This window comes from Dermacentor variabilis, chromosome 1, assembly GCF_050947875.1.
Source record: "Dermacentor variabilis isolate Ectoservices chromosome 1, ASM5094787v1, whole genome shotgun sequence".
Lineage (NCBI taxonomy): Eukaryota > Metazoa > Arthropoda > Arachnida > Ixodida > Ixodidae > Dermacentor > Dermacentor variabilis.
The window spans coordinates 94,284,325-94,304,674 of NC_134568.1; the positions used below are offsets into that span (position 1 = coordinate 94,284,325).

Consider the following 20,350-nt stretch of genomic DNA (forward strand, 5'->3'; position numbering starts at 1 on the left):
CGCATGCGCGTGTTTGTGGCAAAGTGCACGTTAGCATGCGGTTTCGACAGGAATGACAAATAACGAAGGTATTCATGATAAGAACAAAAAATGAAGCCGCCCTATGTCTAACGCCCGTTGTTCTGTGCCATAATCTGAATGCTGCCCGGTAATCTAGACGCTTGCATTGGTGAGGTAAACAGGAGGTCGACTCGGCCTTCCATCGAAAGTTGATCAAATGCACCCAGTGAAAAGTTTAAGCCTGGTCTTCCATACCCGTGTTTTCAACTTTCTTTATTCTTCTTCTTTTTTATCATTGATTATTCAGAATACTCCTATAAGACTTGATGACCTGGGCTATTACGCCCTGACTCTTGTTGTATTAGCCACAGGGCCAGGCTTAGAGTCAATCAGAATTAGAAAGGCGAGGCGCAGATATGAACATTAGTGCGTCGTCTCTAAATATCGAGATTGATTGCTACTCTACAAATGAACGATACAAAGTATAAATACACCTTTATTACTGTATAAATGGGACATCAAAGCACTACAACACCCGCAAAGCGGGACCCTCGAACACTGCGCATTAGGTAGATCACCTAACGAGGTCATCTCAAAGATCAAAGAACGTCTTCAGACAGAAAGCTCACTTTGATCCAGAACAGCAGGTGCCCCTCAATACCTTTTCCTTCCTCCAGGTCCCTATACGAGAAAAAAAGGAAGACATCTCGCATGAATTTTCTTTTATTGTGAAAGTTTCGTGGGCTTTATCTTGTTTGTTAGTTTTTTTCAAATGTTGCCTTACAGGCTGCATTATATTCCGCTAACATTCCAGTATTTTTTTTTTTGCCCGCATCAGAAATATTTATTTGACAAACTGGAACGATTACAATGTTTGGCGGTTCAGTTTCCTTTCGCACATTATTCAAGAAGGAGCAGTGTTAGCCAGTTAATTATGAAGGCTAATTTTCAGTAACTAGCCCAGCGTAGAGCCCCATCAAGGTTAAAATTTGTGTTTGAGCTCTATCATGGCCACTTGAAGACAAGTCGCTGTGCCTACCTACACGACTTCACGATACATTCACTTCGAATGGGTCAAAGTCAAATGGTAAAAAAAAAAAAAATGTCACATAAACTCACGCAAGTATTTTTTTTTTTTTGTTTACAGCCGCCATTGGATGCTGGAATAAACTACCAGAAGTGGCCGTTCCCTCTGCTTCGGTAGAGTCCTTCGTTAATAATATTGCGAACATCAAAATCGTCATGTAACATGTTAATTATGCAGCGCTGTGCGACATACGATTTGTATTTACATTTTTTTATTTATCAAACTTTCTTATGCGCTCCATGTGCCGTTAATGTATTATATGTTTTTTTCTTTTTTGTTCGTCACTCCTGCTTGGGCCCGGGTGCGGCCCGCAGTATGTATAAATAAGAAAAAATTAAAAAAAATTGTGGACTTTATTAATTTCTATAGGTCTAAACTTTATTTTCTCTGAAAGAACTTACACCAGCGACTCCACCCAACGCCTCGAACGTTGTGTAAAACTCCTGCAAACTTCCAATCCTCACAAGTGAATGAAATGATGATGACAACACGATCGTAATGACCATGACGACGAAGACGACGTGACCATGCACGCGGTGGCGTAACGAAATGGACCCGCACGGAGCGCGCCCTGTTTAGGTGTGTTATCACTGCTGAAACCGCTTAAGTAAAATGCTGCATGTGGCATCCGAATTCTAGGCTAATTAAACAATGCATAACTAACGGCACGAGGCCATAACAGAAGGGACGTGCAGATGGACAAAACGACGGACAGCGTAAACAGTTTCTTAAGTTCTTAATACGGGAAACAGTGAGATTAACAATTGAGGCAGTATACAGTTGTACGGATAGTGGGACGTGCAATTCGTTCCTCTTAGGATAACGCTACAAGCGTCGCGCGACCCGATTTATCCAGATTTTTGCGCTTTTTGATTTGACAAATGGTTGACTCGGCTGAAATAGAAAACAGAAAAAAAACCGGAGATTTTCACAACACTACTCAAGGCTAGTTGTTTACCGCTAAAGAAAAACAATGCATTGTAATGAACTAAAACTTCACTTATGGCAACTTTCGAGAAACCCGCCACTGTGGTTTAGTGGTTGTGCAATGGTGCTGCTGAGGTCATGGGTTCGATTTTCAGTTGCGGCGACCGCATTGCGAAGGAGAAAGAAACGCAACCACGCTCGTGTACTTGAATTTAAGTGCATGTTAAAAAATGCCGTAGGTGGTCATCCTCCACTGTATCTAAGAATTCGCTCACCGCCCGTGAGTCGCTTTTAGATGTTAATTTTTTTTACTTATGCGAAACTTTTCTGCGCCAAATCAGCCCATACAGGGGAAGGTGCTTTGAAATCATTGATGTCAGACTGACGTACTGGCACAGAAGTTTAGCTGCGCAATCCAGACAGCAAAAAAGAAAAGAAGGAATGTTGGTCTTCATTTAGTCCAGTAAGAAACAATATATTCCTGCCAAATGAATCAAAATAGAGCTTTAAAAGGATTTTTTATTATCATAATATGAGTTAGCGTTGCTCTTTACTACAAATTTAAAGTTCGGGGGATGGCAACCATTCCAACAGGTTCGCCACCTGTTTCGTCGTAATTTATGGGTTGTGGTCAGCGGACCGAAAAGAACGTTCTTAGTAGAGATAAAAGCTTACCTTAAAACGAGTGTTGTCACCTGTACTAGAACCTCTGCGATGACCAAGTAATATGCTGCCAGGCACAGATCATCTTCAGGATAGGCCCACACTTCCAATTTTCGCTGCGCCCTTGAGCCAAAAAAAAATTGCAGTCGTAAAACTTCTGTTCTTGCACCGACCACTGCTGGTAAACAGTCACACAGATCACGGAAAGCACAAGGAACTGACAAAAGGTGGAAGCCCAGAAAACTGTTCGGAAATTGCAATTCTCCGTTCGTTCATCGCGATTTCTTTTTTCGAACAAACGTTATCATAGCTTCGGTATTGCTCGAACAATCTCTTGGGACAGCTTTCAGATACATAGGTCACTGAGTTTCATAGTGCAAGAGCCACATCTAACATAGTCGGATATGGTGGCGCAACCTGCTGGACGTGGGATAGGCCGTTAACTCTTCCGCAAGTCGCAGCCCCTCGATTTTCCCGGTTCATGGAACTTCACGATAATTTGAAGTAAATGAACCGCCATAAGCAGGAACAGTCATTTCTATTCTGAAACTCCGAACAAACCATTATTATTTTTCATTATAGCTTCTTCGGTTGACTCTTGGCTTCAGAATGCCGCCTCCTAAGATAAGGTGCATAAAAAAAAGTTTCTTTGTCAGGAGATGCCGCATGCTGTACCTTCTTGATATGGGTGGTCGCGGCCTTCTGTCCACTGTCGATTCTGAAAGTATCGGTTTCTGTGGCTCTCTCGCTGTTTTTGTTCTTCTGCCATGGCTCGTGACTCTTCCTCAGTCGTGGTTCAAAGGCAGAAATGTCTCACCTGTGGCCAAGTGGACCCAGTGAGCGGTACTCCAGTGGTGAGCACAAGGTGATCCTGTCCATTTTTTCACTCGCGTATGCTCGCGACGGTCGCCTCGGTGTTTGTGAGCAAGAACATTTGGCCGAACAGGGTTACTCGAGGACCGGTCCCCGTGCGAGGGGCATCTCCCGCGCGAACTGGTGTTGGGCTGTGCCCAGCCGCGCCTTACACTGCATCTCCGCACTGCATCCTCACCCGTTCCGCCTCGCGGCTACCTCGTTTCACTGCGCCTCGTGTCAAGGATGCACTGCGGGCACACTCTGTGTTTCACAACACCGCGTGCGAGCGGGGGGCGGAGGGAGCGAAGGGCGGCCCGAGGCGCCTCTTCGTAACTGAGGGGCTACCCTGCTTTGCCGCCCTTGATGGATGACTTGCTTCGCCTCGGTATTTGTGTACGCCGGCGACACTCCGGTAAACGGCGACCGGAGCACGCCGATTTAGACCGCATGCGCACTCCTTAAAAGCGGCCACGTGCGTTCGTTGGCCAAAGCACAGGGAAAGCGACGCCCGCGATTGACGGAGGGTGCACTTAAAGGAAGAATGTTGTCTGCATGGTGCAGATCCTGTGGACAACATAGCAGGTGCCCTCGAACGGCACGCTCATCGAGCTCTTAGTTATGCAGCGAGTTTCGCGAAGCTTATTTTCATACCGATGCAAAAGAGGCGGTAGAACACGAACATAAAAAGGTACGCAGTTGTGTATATAGGTGCGTATATTCACGGGCCAAAACTCTCAAGCATTAAACATCGAGTAGCAGCAGTGAGGGAAAAGGGGCTAAGGTGAAAAAGTGGTTAACAAATGCCACGTCTATCTTAGAATTGCGGCAAATGATAGCATGTATTTTGAGAACAAGCTGCGGGGCTACAGTTGGTTTACACTACCATGTCTAACAAGCGCATACATATATGGGACAAAAGAAGGCACACACAAGCCTAGCGCTCGTCTTGTGTCTACTTTGTTTAGTCTCGTCTGAGATGCGCGCTTATTATGCCTGCAAATATGCATTTTTAGTATCAAAGGTCATCCAGAATGCATGCAATGTGGGAATCTATGTAAGTGAAACATTATTTAGTCGCATACGCACGGCAAGCATGTCGTTATGCATCACTTCAATAGCGCAAATCACAATTTCGATTGTCTCAAAGCACTAGCCGCCATGAGTGAGAGATGACAATGGTGATAATTAACCAGATGTCCTTTTAGACCTGTTCCTGCGTTTCTAAGGCGTCACGAAGCACTTAAATTGTCTCAAAGTGTGCTTAAACTAGTTAAATGACTACTTACTGCGTCGATATATTCTGCACAGCCGCAGTGATCATGTCGGGTGTCTGGAAAGTCACTGCCAATTCTATATTCCTGATATCCTCAGTAAGTTTGCGGTTTATTTCAATGAAACAACTTTTATTTCGAACAAAAAATATCATGAAATTTTTCTGCTTTAATTACTATCGCAGATGACAGCATACCGCAGCGCCAGTTTAGGCAGACGACAGAACTCGATTGGCATGCCGATACAAAAATGTGTTAGTTCCAAGCATGCGTTCAGCGATGTCGGCGTGGCACCCATGCACGTAATATGTCGGCGAAAGAAGTGTCATTGCCATACTAAGCTGTCATAATTACCATGCAGTATCCGAAGCTAATGCTGAAAGAAATGGTCTGCCGCCTGCTTCTATGTCGGGCTAGACCGAACTGTGCGGGACGTTTTATCCGGAGCTCTTAAAAATTCCATGCGTTGGACTGCTCCTGCGACGGCGCGCCCTAACATAGAACACGTGTGGCTCATTCCTTTCATTTTTTGTGGGGTTTTACGCGCGGAAACCCCGATCTGAATATGAGACATGCCGCAGTGGGGGACTGCGGATTAATTCTGACCAGCTGGGGTTCCTTGACGCGCACCCAATGCACGGTGCACTGGCGTTTTTTGCATATCGCCCCCATCGAAATGTGGCCCCGCGGCGGGGATTCGATCCCACGATCTCGTGCTTCGTAGTGCAGCGCCTTAGCCGCTAAGCCACCACGGCGGGTACATTCCTTTATCAAACAACTGAGTTTTTACCCTTGAGCCATATTACTACCGAGAAATGTTAGTGGAAAAGTGTGGAGTAACTGAGATAATGCTTGTTTGATACAGCGAGTAGCCACATTTCGAGAATGTTTTCTGTAGTCACGGAGCTCTCTTTCATGTGAGCGGTGGGGACGGTTTCCCATACTGTCGAAACTGCTAGCACTGGGGAAAAGACGATCCAGGAGCCACATTGGAATCTGTGCAAAGTCGACAGATTGTGTGGGTTTGTGCAGCATGATATCAGTCCCTAATGTAGGCCCATTTATTTTCTGGGATAAAATGGATGCAGAAAGGTGCTTTTCCATGCTGTAGAAGGTCCACAAACCCAATTTGTCAACAACATGGCACACCTCCACATTTTGCTCGGCCTTTCTGCGAGCGACAACCAGCCACTTTCCCTGACGGTCACATGGCCGCCTTGGTTCACATGATTGGCTACCACGCCACCCCGATTCGATGCCATAGGATCTTGTCGGGATGGGAGAAACAAGAAGAGAGAGAGAGAAGGGAAGACGGAAAGGTAGGGAGGTTAACCAGACTGAGTCCAGTTTGCTACCCTACACGTGGGGAGGGGAATGGGGAGTGAAAGAGGGAGAGAGAGAACTTAGGTGTAGGATGTCTATAGTCGGGCACTCAAGTCTGTTGCCTTCAGGTAGCGAAAAAGCGCTCGAACTGCTTTCTGGGCCAATGAACTGTGAGGCCAGGCTCCCAAGATCTTCGCTTCCGTAAATGGCCTGTCATCCAGTCTATTCAAGGCACACTGGAGAGTCGCACGTTGATTATCGAAGCGAGAACAGTGGCACAGAAGGTGACTGATGGTCTCTTCACACTTGCACTTCGCGTACATTGGTGAATCCGCCATTCCAATACGATAGCTGTAGGAGTTGGTGAATGCTACTCATACCCACAGCCGACACAGCAGTGTTGCGTCACGTCGTGGAAGATTCGCTGGTAATGTAAGTTTCAGTGATGGGTCGAGGCTGTATAAACGACACTTAGAGTTCTGTGGTGTATGACAGCAACCTAACGTGATTGTACGAGCGAGACTGCGAAGTGTACAACACCACGAAGCACCTTGCCCAGGAACAACTAGAGACGCGAATCCGTGACTTCCTCACCAACGTTCGGCCAGAGTTTCTGCGCAAACGACTAAATACACTCCTGAAAGATTGTGTAAACTTTTGGAGAATTCGAGACCTATAATGACTTTTATAGCAGTAAAATATTTCTGGCGTCCTTATTTACAAAATAAGATTTCTATTTCTTTCAATAAAAACGGTGTATAACTTTTTAAAGTATTAGAAATTTACAATAGACATCCACTTTCAGGCACCCCGTAAAAGTGACTCAGGTGAAACCACCAACGATTCTTACAAGAGCAAGTGTTTCCGTATGTTTCATTTGAACTTTCCTGTAACATGTTCACACTGGTGTACTATTTGCAATAAAGTAGGGCTAATGTTAAACAAAGACTTCTATTCCGACATCGTCGGCAATTTCATGATGAAGCACCTCACACATGCCTAATTCTGTACGCTTTCATCTGCCTGCACCGCTAGTTCTCTCGGGATAAGCATAATACTATAGCTTCACGTTACGCATGACTCATGACACCCGAGTCTGCATCCTGACAGCAGAATAATGCTGCTTAGCGCAAACATATCTCTCTACAGAGACGAATGTGGCGTGCTTTGGTAGCATGAATTGTTTTCCTTTTGTCCCTCTTGTAACACAAGAACGCTGACACGAGGCACCTGAACGTAATATTTTGCTAGCATTTGCAGGGGTTGTTAAAATGTGCACGTCCTCGCTAGCTTAAAGACGTCAAGCAAATCTCTCATTGCTACTGAGTGTATCGCCCCCCATTAAGAAAATGCCCATCATCTTAATTCGAGGAAACGTTCAATGGTTCTCTGAGTAGCAGGCCGTCCACGTTCTTCTCATTCTGCACACGGTCAACTAAATCTGGGACTATACATATACGCTCCTCAGTACGTATAGGCCCGATTGCCAAAGTGGCCCATTTCAGGCAAACATATTATCAAGTGGCGTCTCGATCCTGTGCTATTCCTGTCCATTACAACACGGAGACAACTTACTTAATGTTTTATATCTGCAGATAGAAAATATCCTCACAATTGAATAAAAAGAAAAGCTTCGTTGTCATTCCCTCAATGAGATGTTCGCGCTCAAAACTACAACACTAAACAAGTGCTGTTTGGCCGACCCACGAATAAGCTTTCGCAGCTCGGCCATAACTTGTAGCGTTTGTTGGAAGTTACGCCTCCTGTAATTCGCGGTGTCTTTGTGCAAAGAGACTGACATAATAGTTATAAGGTAAATGGTTCTGACGCTGGCGTGACTCGAATTCTTGATTCAGTTGCAAACTGTAACTCCATAAAAGAAATGGAGGAGACAACTGTAGCTGCGCCATTTAACAGACAGAACACCGGGCAACATTTTAAGAAGACGGCAACAGGGGACAGACTGCGCCAGAAAGCGGGAGCATATGAATGGGCGCACCCCGTGGCCTCTACGCTACGCATATATCACTTCCCAACAAAGGACCCAAAAACGGAAGCGAACCCTCCGCAGATGCGCAAGGGGCCGCAGCCACAATTTGCCCTACGTGACTTTCATCATAAGCAGGTATGACGCCACTCAGGGCGCTGAATGCTGTGCACCCACCTAACTGCTGCAATACCGCCTATCCAGCCACGTCCACGAGTGTTGTTAGCGTTTCCAGATTGGGCGCTGTTGATTTAATCTCCCCGTCGATTGCCCCGTCCAAGCAACGTATTTGGTGCCGAATGTCGACGAAGTCAAAATGGAAATATGTCTAGCAAAAGAGGAAGAGAGGTAAGTAATAAGAACAAAAAAAAAATAAAGAAGTCGGTGGGCGTGCAAAATCCCCGTACTGCACTTGTCGTCCCCGCCCGTTCTGTCGGCGTGCGCACACGTGTCTGGGCGCGGAGGGGCCTCGTGAAATTACAGATTTTAAGCCGCCGACGAGGTTAGTGTATAACTAAGGGGAGGGACCCAGCAATACTGGACATCGACAGGAATGTAAAATGAAGAGAGGCGAGTGTCGGCAGACCTCGTGTGTTTAGCTCTTGGGAAAATTCCGTGTGACAGGAGCGCCTGAGGGAAATTTGGCGGGAGCTGGAGTGTACGGGGGTACAGATTGCTTTCCACAGAAAAAAAAAGCAAGCGAAAAGAACTCGCATAAAGAAACAGTCTGCTTTGCCCACACCCACTGCGAAGTGGTTGGTGCCATTGCAAGGCACCTTTGCTGGTTGTATACATACCAGCTCACTGTATCTGTGGTCCTTACAGAAAAGTCCAGTCTTGTGTAAGCGAACGTTTCCTTTTTTTTTTTTTGCGTGTGATATGAAAGTGCGCCTCTTCCTGCGGTGATTAGTGGTCGTTCGTAAACCATTCCTTGGTAATTCTTGGAACAGCAGGGTGAACTGTGAGAAGCGCGTGATGGCTGCATGATGTGCCTTCATTTTCGCCCTTCATGTTACGGGTGACTGGGAGCGGATACCTTAAACTTTTTCTGTAACGATAGACTATTTGCGCCATCGTAGCTGTTGCTTTTGCTGCAGCCGCAGCTGAATGCGCTTAACACCGGCGACAATACGTCCTGTGAGCTTGCAGATGATTCTTTCTCACAAGTTGATTTAGGAATTCTATAAGTGCTACAGATCTAGCTCCCAGTAAGCTTCATGCCCTTCAATTCCTGCCCAACAACTTTACTCCTCCTAAACTCGAGCGCTGTTTTCATGTTTTCCTGGTATATCTCTCATTTGCATACCGGTCTAAATGGCGTACTGGTCATTTAGCGAGTGTACCCAACGCGCTCATCTTGAGACAAAGCTCTCACATTCCGTTTCTAGCATCTGCAACGCGTCCGGAAGCTCACGCAGCAGGCGCGCGTGAGACTCTTCGTCGTCGCGGCGGCTTTTTCGCGTCACTCTTCACATTATGCACACGACACTAAACGCGCGTGCGCGTTCCTCTCCGTCCGCAGCGCCAGCGTACGCACAATCAAGCCGACACTCGTCGACCCTCCCCCTCGAGAGAGAACCGCCGCCACTTGGCCTTCTCTGCCTGTCCGCCCCGGGGGCTGCAATTAGGTGTCCGCGAAGGCGTGGTTCGGGGCCGTAATTTACGTCCCTCGGCGGCGCAGAGCCGCATACGTGCGTCTACAGGTGCCTTACAGGTCGCGCACTCGGCGCCCTTGCATTGCGCCCTCGCTGCGGACGCGGCAAGGTGTGCCGCCGCCGACATCGCCGCGCCCAGCGAACACTGTGTTGAGTGCTTCTGCGATGCTCCATCGGCAGCTTCCCCGTTACCACTGTGAAATGTGCGCCAAGGTTTCATGGTTTGCATCTCCAAAACCACATGCGGTCCATGCCGGGTATATCTGTTATCATTAAAACGGCAGAGCGTAGTAGCCTATGTATATCTGGCGTCAGATAACCACTGATCGAATTTACCGAGTTGTTCACGCAAAAAAGAAAGAAAAAAAGAGGAAAAGAAAGCATTCGGGATTGACCAGAACGTTGACCCTCGCAGTAAAACATCAAATAAGTGACGTCTGCATACCGGCACTGTCCAATCACGTATAGTTCTGTGAGAACAGCGTACCAAGCGTGAAGTATTCGCAAGGTCCCTGAACCGTATCTGGTGTGCGAGCTGCACAGACATGGCTGGCCGGCGGAGTCCGTAGCGTGTTGCAACGAGTTGCAACTGTTGTGGGACACCATGTCTCATGTTACATACCCATTAAGCCGCGCACATTAAGTGACACTGTGAGCCACATTGGAACAGGAGAAACTACGATTAGATGTCTATACTTGAAGGCGAATAAGTGCTAATTAAACGACCGTAGCATCATTTGCCGTGACAGTAAAGCTGAAGTCACTGTTACCGTGACGATGTCGCGGGCGAAATTCAAGAGCCCCTCTCCTGTAGTTTACCCGACGCTGTCACGCACTGAAGAGACAGGAAGAAAATGAATGCAATCTGCAATATGCAACAAGTAGTAGAATATTGTCACAACTATTTTGCGCTTTTTAAGCACGAAGTCTCCTTTTGAACACTTAATATGTGCTAGGATTTCATTGTTGAATCACCGACATCACACAGGCGACTATAATGTCAGTCACCGGTGTCCATCGTAATTTTTCTTTGCTTTATGGACAATCAATGTTTCAAATTGTTTATTTTTGCAGACTTCTGCTCCGGTAAAGTGTATCACAATGAATGCGCGATGCGACTAATATAAATTAAAAAAGAAGCTGCACTGTATTGCAGGGCATCTTCTGCTTCAAAGTCTTGCAAAGTCGTTAAAAAAAGCAGTTAAAGGTTCTCATAAGATGCATGAATTTATCTTTTCAAAATATGTTACTCGTACACCGTAGAAACGTGTTCAATTTTCGATAGCATACAAAGCTAACTTTAGCCAAGCTGTTAAGAATGTCTGGTACCTACAATATGCGGTTGTGGGACCAACGAAGTTCGGTCATCAGTCTTCATCCGCCACGAGCGTAAGTTTTGTCTACGAATCAAATGTTTTATTAGACAAGATCTATTCAACAAGCATTTAATGTCTGAACTAAGCGCGCCACTTCCTATGGGAAAGTTGTTACTGCGTCCTAAAACATCCCATTCAGTTGTTCTCGGCATCGCTAAGCCCTGCGCAATTATTTTTCAGCGCTTTACTCGCAGAGGACGAAATAACAAAAGTGCCGCGTGATTACTCGTCCATGCGCCACGACAGCAGTTGCTCAAACCTGGTTTTAAGTGAGAAACTCCGCTAACTGACCGAATCGGGAACCGTCTGAAAGTGACAAGCTGTTGACGTTGGTATTGGCGTTCGCTCATCGCAAAGCTGCATGCTCCACGTGACCATCGCCGCCTGCGCAATGACCAGGTGGTTGCCGAATCAGGAAATGATATGGATTAGTTCATATTGGTTTTCCGACTGTTGGTGTCACGGCGCGCAGCGACGCTGCACTTTTCGTGTGTCGCGCGCTATGAGTAAATCGCGGGAAAGATAATTGCGCAGGCTGCATAGCACGCAGAAAAAAATTAATTAGGCATGTCAGGTTGTAATAACATTTTACCCATAGGAAGTGAGGCCCTTATTTCGAATATATATATATATATATATATATATATATATATATATATATATATATATATATATATATATATATATATATATATATATATATATATATATATATATATATATATATATATATATATATATATATATATATATATATATAACTACATTATTCTTTTCGAATTAGGCAGGCAGCTACAATAAAGAATTATGCGGGTGGCGGAAGAGAACTGATGACCTAACCCCATAGGCCTGATAATTGCAATTGTAACAGTTCTTTTTCAACAGCTCGGCTAACGTAGCTGGTGCACCATGTGTAGAGTTTCATAAGTATTCTACAAAACCCTAATTCCCTTAATCTGGCGCCAGAAATCAAACTGGTGGGCCGACAATCAACAACAATAACAACAACAACAACAACAACAAATAAAGATCCCGCCGTCCCTTTCTACAACGGCGCATAAATCCGCCCCTGGCTGGTGCAGGGAAATAATTAACTGAAAGTAAAATGCGCACCGTATATCCTCATTGGCAGCGTCACAGGCTTGCTGATAGGCAATCTTGACGCCCATTCCTTAGTTCGCTGCTGATCTCGAGAAAATATGGAGAGTTTATCTCACTGCATGCAGTTCAGTTTGTGCACTGGGGCACGCAGCGCATGCCTTACTTTTGTAGTTCTTGGCCATCGGGACGCGAATGAGGTAAAAGGTGAGGGCACATCACAGGAGGTGTTGGCGCACAGAAAACGTGGCCGTATACTGCGTTATTATCTGGTAACCCTGATGGTGGCGTTTTTCTCTTTTACCACTGCGTGGCGCTATTGTCTGTGGACTTTGCGAACAGGATTCACCTGTATTCAACATGAATGCATGCCCGGTAGCGGTCACACGGTCTCAAGATTAGCCTACGAGCGGCTTACGCATACAGGCTGAAACAGCCACAGTGCTGCCGTGGCAACGTCGTTCTTTCCGTGCTACCTTACAAATAATCATTTCGGCTCAAGCTTTATTCGCTGTTTTTTGACAAGATACTTCGTTTAGAAAGGGTGCGACGAGCAAAATAAATTGCAGGTGGTGTCACTATTGGTGGCTTCACGACTCGAATGGAGACAGCGCAGTGTTCTGGCACGGTTTTGAGCCCCGAGACCGGGCCGCTGTTTTCCTGCCTGTTTGTTCGGCCTACTAGAGTTTTAAATAACACGGGTGTTGCGCACGAAAGCAGTATGTCATTATACGAGAGTGTCGGTTTCTCTCAATGTACGACGCTGCGAGAGAGCTAGCTCGCGCAATATTTGTTGCGCGCACGAAGACACGTGGTAGTTCGAGCCGCATCACTTTAAGTAAACCTACTCACTTGCGCCGTGTAGTCGAGACAGCAGAGCAAGGCTTAAGAAGGCTTCGTATGTAGCCGCTCCGTCGGATCACGAAAATACGTTTGGATCTGGCCCCGGCTAGGCACCGAAGACAAAAGGAGCTAAGCTGCCCGAGCCGATCACGTGAAGACCTCAACACTGGCTTACTATATCCTCTTGAGAACTATCGGGCGTTAAACTTGAACATTGCCCTCAATACTTCTCAAAGTCAACTCAGAAACAATTACATGAAATATTCATCACGAATAGCATGTCATATGAATCCTATTCGTGCCGTTAGCGTTAGGGATAACTTATACAAATTTGTCTTAGAAAGAGACGGTTACTTCGTCCCTGTACGTGAAGACCATGCTGCCAGCAACTAACGGTGGTATTAAAAAAAATATGTTCTACACATTCGCAACAAACCAGTCGCTAATAAGAAACGACTTGATAAGCGATTAAGCCATTGAGATGATTTTGGGTCTCAGGAGGATATACGCCGAATCATGTCCGTTGCGGTTGCGGTAACCTGCTTCCAGAGTCGTTTATCAATTTTCTGCTTCGTCTATTGCTAAAGTATTTATTTAGGAAATGGGATAAGCGTTGGTGATTCGCCGCCTTGACAACGTATTTTCTCTCCGGTATATGAGTCATACTAATTTTCATTAATAGAGCATAAGTCTATACTAAGAGTTTTCTAATACTCCGTCAGGGCAGTGAGTGCAGGTCGAAAATTCCCATAGCGCCAGTAATAATGCAATGCAACCGATGCACTCGGAGCGTCGTTCAGCCTTTATTCACCCCGACAATGTGCCGCAAAGGCTTGCACATACGCGGAAGAATTGTCACGCGGCGGACTTATGTGTGTTACAAATCGCAGCTGCTGATTACTGCTAATAAATGTGGCTAGCGAGGGCTACAGACCAAATAGTGTGGAGTTCAGTGCCAGAAACACTGCACCCGCTAGATGCAATCGCTCTCATTTTGGCATACGAACAATATTAGACCAGCACTTCGGTAACAAAGAAAGATAGCTGGTCATTCACAGTATCCATTTCCTTCTAAGTTCTCTCACTCCTCGGATTATGCAAGCGCGCGGGAAGCATGTGAAGTACAATTACATAGTGTTGATTGTTAGAGTATGGTGTGTATGAAAGGAGAGATAACCAGCACTCGAATACATGGATGCAAAGGCGTAATCGGTTACTCAATGCGAAGTGGTTTCGTGGTTGTTTCAAGGTTGGACGTTATGCGATGCTGTACAGTGCATGTGCGCTGAAACGAAGCTAGAGGTATGCTAAAATGCCACTCTTCTAAGGCAAACATGAACATCTTAGATTTTTCTAAGCAAGCAGCGAAAATTACGGGAGTGGGTCGGCCCGAGTTTTGCGCTGACCTTGAGCAGTAAAGGCGGCCAGAATAGAGATGCCTGTCGCTAGAAGTTGATAAGACTGCTCTATACCAACCACTGGTGCAGGGCCCTCTTATTCGAACGGCGAACATTCTGCGTCTGATCTCTTCTACTCGGGGCCCGTACTTACGCAGCCGACCATACGCTAGAGCGGATCGCGGCAATAGGTACCGACCATTCGTAATGGCGAACATGTTATTAGCAAAGGCGGCCGGAAATTCACACGCAATCTTAAAGAACAAGAAAACCTTGCGAATTCAGACCCAAATTCATTAAATTATTAGGACCAATATACCTCAGAATTTAGGAACAAAACAGAAATCTAACCTTTCAAGAAAAAACAAACATTCAAAAGCTTGCTTCGCGTGTTATAACGCGAGAACGGTGGCAGTCGCAACAAACTCGTCGTTGCAAATGAAGGCCCCGCATTCACTCGGGAGCAGTAACTTAAGGACAGTGTCGCGGCGAGTCTCTACAGCGGCATAAACGAAAGCTGCCGGCCAGTCTAAATTGCTGTTACCAAGGGAAAGTTGTTTTCAATCTGATTTAGATTAATTTATCAGTGGATAATCGGCATTGTGATTTTGGCAGTGTCACAAGAAATGACAGCAACAGAGCATGCGTAACATTATCGCAAATCTCGCTCCGTCAGAGTTTCCTAGCATCCGCGTCGAGCGTTGTGAGCGAAAGCGTGGGCGGCAATAAATCGATAATCGCCAGCGAGTACTAGTGAAGGTGTTGTATAAAACATTGAGAATAGAAACTCATTCGTCGGTACACCAACGCTGCCGAATGGAGACGAACGCAAAGCTGGATGACCTGATTTGTGCGGCGCCCACTTATCGACTTAAAGGGAAAGAGGTGCTGAGCGAGGAGGATGCCCAGCATGAGGCAGAGTCCTGGGGAGTGAAAATGCATCATCATCATCATCATCATCATCATCATCATCCTGGTTACGCCCACTGCAGGGCAAAGGCCTCTCCCATACTTCTACAACTACCCCGGTCATGTACTAATTGTGGCCATATTGTCCCTGCAAGCTTCTTAATCTCATCCGCCCACCTAACTTTCTGCCGTCCCCTGCTACGCTTCCCTTCCCTTGGAATCCAGTCCGTAACCCTTAATGACCATCGATTATCTTCCCTCCTCATTACATGTCCTGCCCATGCCCCCCCCCCCCCATTTCTTTTTCTTGATTTCAACTAAGATGTCATTAACTCGCGTTTGTTCCCTCACCCAATCTGCTCTTTTCTTATCCCTTAACGTTACACCTATCATTCTTCTTTCCATAGCTCGTTGCGTCGTCCTCAATTTAAGCAGAACCCTTTTCGTAAGCCTCCAGGTTTCTGGCCCGTACGTGAGTACTGGTAACACGCAGCTATTATACACTTTTCTCTTGAGGGATAATGTTCATGATCTGAGAATGCCTGCCAAACGCACCCCAGCCCATTCTTATTCTTCTGATTATTTCAGTCTCATGATCCGGATCCGCGGTCACTACCTGTCCTAAGTAGATGTATTCCTTTACTACTTCCAGTGCCTCGCTACCTATCGTAAACTGCTGTTCTCTTCCGAGACTGTTAAACATTATTTTAGTTTCCTGCAGATTAATTTTTAGACCCACCTTTCTGCTTTGCCTCTCCAGGTCAGTGAGCATGCATTGCAATTGGTCCCCTGAGTTACAAAGCAAGGCAATATCATCAGCGAATCGCAAGTTTCTAAGGTATTCTCCATTAACTCTTATCCCCAATTCTTCCCAATCCAGGTCTCTGAATACCTCCTGTAAACACGCTGTGAATAGCATTGGAGAGATCGTATCTCCCTGCCTGACGCCCTCCTTTATTGGGATTTTGTTGCTTTCTTTATGGAGGACTACGGTGGCTGTGTAGCCGCTATAGATATCTTTCAGTATTTTTACATACGGCTCGTCGGTACCCTGATTCCGTAATGCATCCATGACTGCTGAGGTTTCGACTGAATCAAACGCTTTCTCGTAATCAATGAAAGCTATATATAAGGGTTGGTTATATTCCGCACATTTCTCTATCACCTGATTGATAGTGTGAATATGATCTATTGTTGGCAGCCTTTACGGAATCCTGCCTGGTCTTTTGGTTGACAGAAGTCTAAGGTGTCCCTGATTCTATTTGCGATTACCTTAGTAAATACTTTGCAGGCAACGGACATTAAGCTGATCGGTCTATAATTTTTCAAGTCCTTGGCGTCCCCTTTCTTATGGATCAGGATTATGTTAGCGTTCTTCCAAGATTCCGGTACGCTCGAAGTCATGAGGCATTGCGTATAGAGCGTGGCCAGTTCTTCTAGAACAATCTGCCCACCATTCTTCAATGCAATGGTCACGTTAATGAGTGGCTTTGAGATAAAGGAGATTGGCGTCACCCACCACAGCAACCCTTTAAGTACCGATGAGTGAATTAAGCGAAAAGGTGTAGTTCTGCATTGCGCAGAACTGTGTGTGTTGGGTAATAACACCTTGTGCAGTATCCAACTATCGCCGTATATTGTATATGAAGTGATGTTAAATTTTATTTTTTTCCCGTCGAGGTATACACGCGAAAGCTTCGTTCACATAATTTGCTTCACAATTCTGCAGAATCAGCTATCAGCCGTATGTCGTTCCTTGACAAAATATACAAGAACACAAAACTGATGTCTGTGGCACACGTACACGGGGCTGAGCAAAGCAGCCTCAAGACAACGTATTTCAGCGCTGTGCGGGGTAGAAAGTAATCGATGCAGTCGCGAGCTTATTCCGCACTTACCTGGAAAATGGCTGTCTCCATCGTCCCAGCGTTTTCGCGCACGCCCTCTGCATGGCAGCTACGGTAGCGCAAGGCGCCACGCCGGGAGTGTACCTTCAGCGGTAGAACGCCTCTCAAATTAGCGGTGGCTCAACAGGTAGCAGTAGCAGATACGGGGCGGCATGTATTGGCATCGGAACACTGTAACGAAGGAGGCCATGCCCGATATTGGCCACAGGGCTCCCCCAGGTAAGCCCCCGCGCCCAGCACTGCTCCGCACCCTCTTCTGGTCTTGTCGGCCTGCCGACCTGGCACGGCTGTGTCACGTGTCGGGCACCTTACCGCCGTGCTGCAGCGGCTGGTATGCGCCTGATCTCGCGCGCACTGAATACCGCCTATATAGGCGCTGTTTATTGGACCCCCAAGCGACACGCGCAAGGAGGACGTATAGGTCGGAAGGCGACTCTGCGGCTGCTGTTGTTTCTCCACTGCTTCCGGGCATTAATTAACATTTTGGTTAATGCCGTGTACGCGCGAGATGCCCAGCCCAGTGCACCGAAGACATGGCCGCTGCGCGGCAAAGCGACCGCGCGGCGCCAATAGCTCCCAAAGCGAGTGGTCGTGATTAATGGTTCTTATCTAGTGCCGTTCTTTGTGTCGACGCTGTTGCTTCTCGCGCTTCGAGTGGTGCAGCCTTCTCACTGACGCTGATGAGTCGTCTTTGTTACACAGTGCTAATTACTTCTCGGAAGAATAACGGAGAGACCGGCAAAGATGGCGGTTCTTCAGGAGTCATGAGCGACAAAGTGCAGCCAAATGAAGATCTCACACGAATCATAAGATAGAATCATTGTGGCTTGCTTGAAGGGCGTAGCACGAAAGGGCGCTGCGTGTGCATGACCTGGACACTGCATATGCTTTAGTACAGTGCGAACTCTCATCATAGGCTGCTTTCTTAGACGCTATACAGTAGAAGTTAATTATGGCCGGTAGAAGTTAGCGCTTATAACTGCGTTTTAAGTACTCATCAGGAAAAAAATGCAATGTATGTTTGTTAAAATAAGGGGTAACTTCAAGAACAAACGTACGAGTCTTTAGCCGCCACAACAAATACGAAGCGCAGCAGTCGTAACAGAGCCAATCATAAACCATGTCATGAGCAGTGGTAACGTGCAAGAAAGACTGTAGTGCTGTTGGATGACACTTTGCAGCTGGCTATGTCTCGAAATCACAACTAGTTTAGTGGTGCATGCGCATAGACACTATAAACCCCGCCTTCGGGATGGACTCGGAATGTGCGTGAAACAGCCACAAAACTGCATACAGAGTGGCTCAAAAACTCTGAAATGCTTGCATGACTGAAAATCGCATGCATAGCGTGAGGCAAACACAAAAGCTGTATTTAAACAAAAACAGATGATAGCAATGTATCAGATGTTAGCTCGCGAAAAAAAAAAAAAACAGCCGGTACCTTCTACTTAAGTAACTCACAGCCACCATGACAGATCATGACATGCGTGCAATGGCATGCTTTCGGGACTATATTATGAATCATACACTGCTAGAAACTGTCGTAATTCACCTTGTGGCAGTTGAAATCAACTTCCGCCATAATATTTATTTGCGTTATCTTTCAGAAACCATATAGCCTCAAATCCCTGGCTATGCCAGAGCGTAGAAACTGTAGATAACTGATGCCATCAGCTTGTTTTGCAGGAGTGAGTGAGTAAAAACTTTATTGAATATAAATGAAATAAGGCACGATAGTTGGGGCCCCTATTCCAGGGCCCCACTGGCACGGGCCGCTCGCTGGGCTTGGTACAGAAGAGCCAACTGGCTCCCCCGACCCTCGCCCGCAAGCCATGCCTCCCACTGCCTATTCCTCATTAGTGGATGTTGGTGTAAAATAAAAACTTATTTAATATTCACCAGTCGTTTATTTATATTAATATATTGCAGTATATTTCAAACTACTGAAACAAACGTTTCCTTCTGAAGATAACCACGTGCGTCGAATGTGCCCGCCGAAACACCGCGAAGACAATATAATTAAAATTTTCGACAGTTCCCTCATCGTGGGTATCTGCCATTTTCTATCAGGCCCCCAACAACAGCAACTAAAATCTTTACATTGAGAAAATGGCATAAACCGTCTGGCAGCACTACTCGCACATGCGCAACAGGAACCGACGAAAAAAAACGACTATATAAAGTAAGCAGAAATAAAATTATATAGCCAGTGAACATACCACACTGACTATCTCTAAACAATGCATGACACCGACCTAAACAGCGTCACTTGGGGAATTTCATCTCTTTACCACTGAGGCTTACGAGCGTCCCACTGGTGCACCTATACTTCATCTTTCCATCTGTTGGCCGACACGCCTGCCGAATCTGCTAAATTTCCGCGCAACCGAGAACACCGTTTCCCCGTCATCAATTGCTCAACACTTTCTTCCCGTTGTGCTCAGCTGAGCACACACTTTGCACAAACCATCTTTAAAATATATTCTCTCTTGTTCGTCGTTGAGTAGACTGGTGCGGGCGAATATATTTTAGACGTAAGTTGTTCAATAAGATAGCGTAAAAATGATTCAACTGTTAGCATGACAAGCGCCACCTTCAAACCGCCAGCCATTGCAAACAGTAAAACTGATTGCTTGCACTTGAGCTACAGGGTTTCCACGTAAGGTAATGAGCCTGGATCTAGCAAAAAACATATATTGATTTGACTGGTACATATTATTAAAATTCGTCAAAATAGTCTCCTAGGCAGTCGATGCACCGCTGCCAACGCGATTCCCACGCTGCAAAGGCTCCCTGGAAGTCAGTTCCCTTAACCTCTTTCAGAGGCTTTGAGACGACGACGAAGTGATTCTTTAGTTGAACGCTGGCACTGCTGTCTCTGCATTTTCGCTTTGTTTCTTACCAAATTCTGGGAGCTGCCGCTCCCTCTTTGCAGCAATGGACGAAGAAACTTGCGAGGATCTTCCTGGCGCGAAGCCGTCCAGTCGGCATATGTGCTGGAATCGTCGGAGCGAGTCAAGCGACAAAGACAGTGAGGCCACCGAGTTGTACT

The 20,350-nt window shown here is 46.2% G+C and overlaps 1 long non-coding RNA gene across 1 annotated transcript in view; it reads right to left on the reverse strand.

The window, feature by feature from the left end:
• Window positions 1-530: 530 nt before the first annotated feature.
• Window positions 531-20,350, reverse strand: part of LOC142571688 (uncharacterized) — a 48,704-nt gene continuing 28,884 nt past the window's right edge. The window contains exons 2-3 of the long non-coding RNA XR_012825922.1: window positions 2,690-2,800; window positions 531-681 (exon numbers count right to left, since the gene is read on the reverse strand). This is a non-coding gene — a long non-coding RNA (uncharacterized LOC142571688). The remainder of the gene's footprint in view (window positions 682-2,689; window positions 2,801-20,350) is intronic.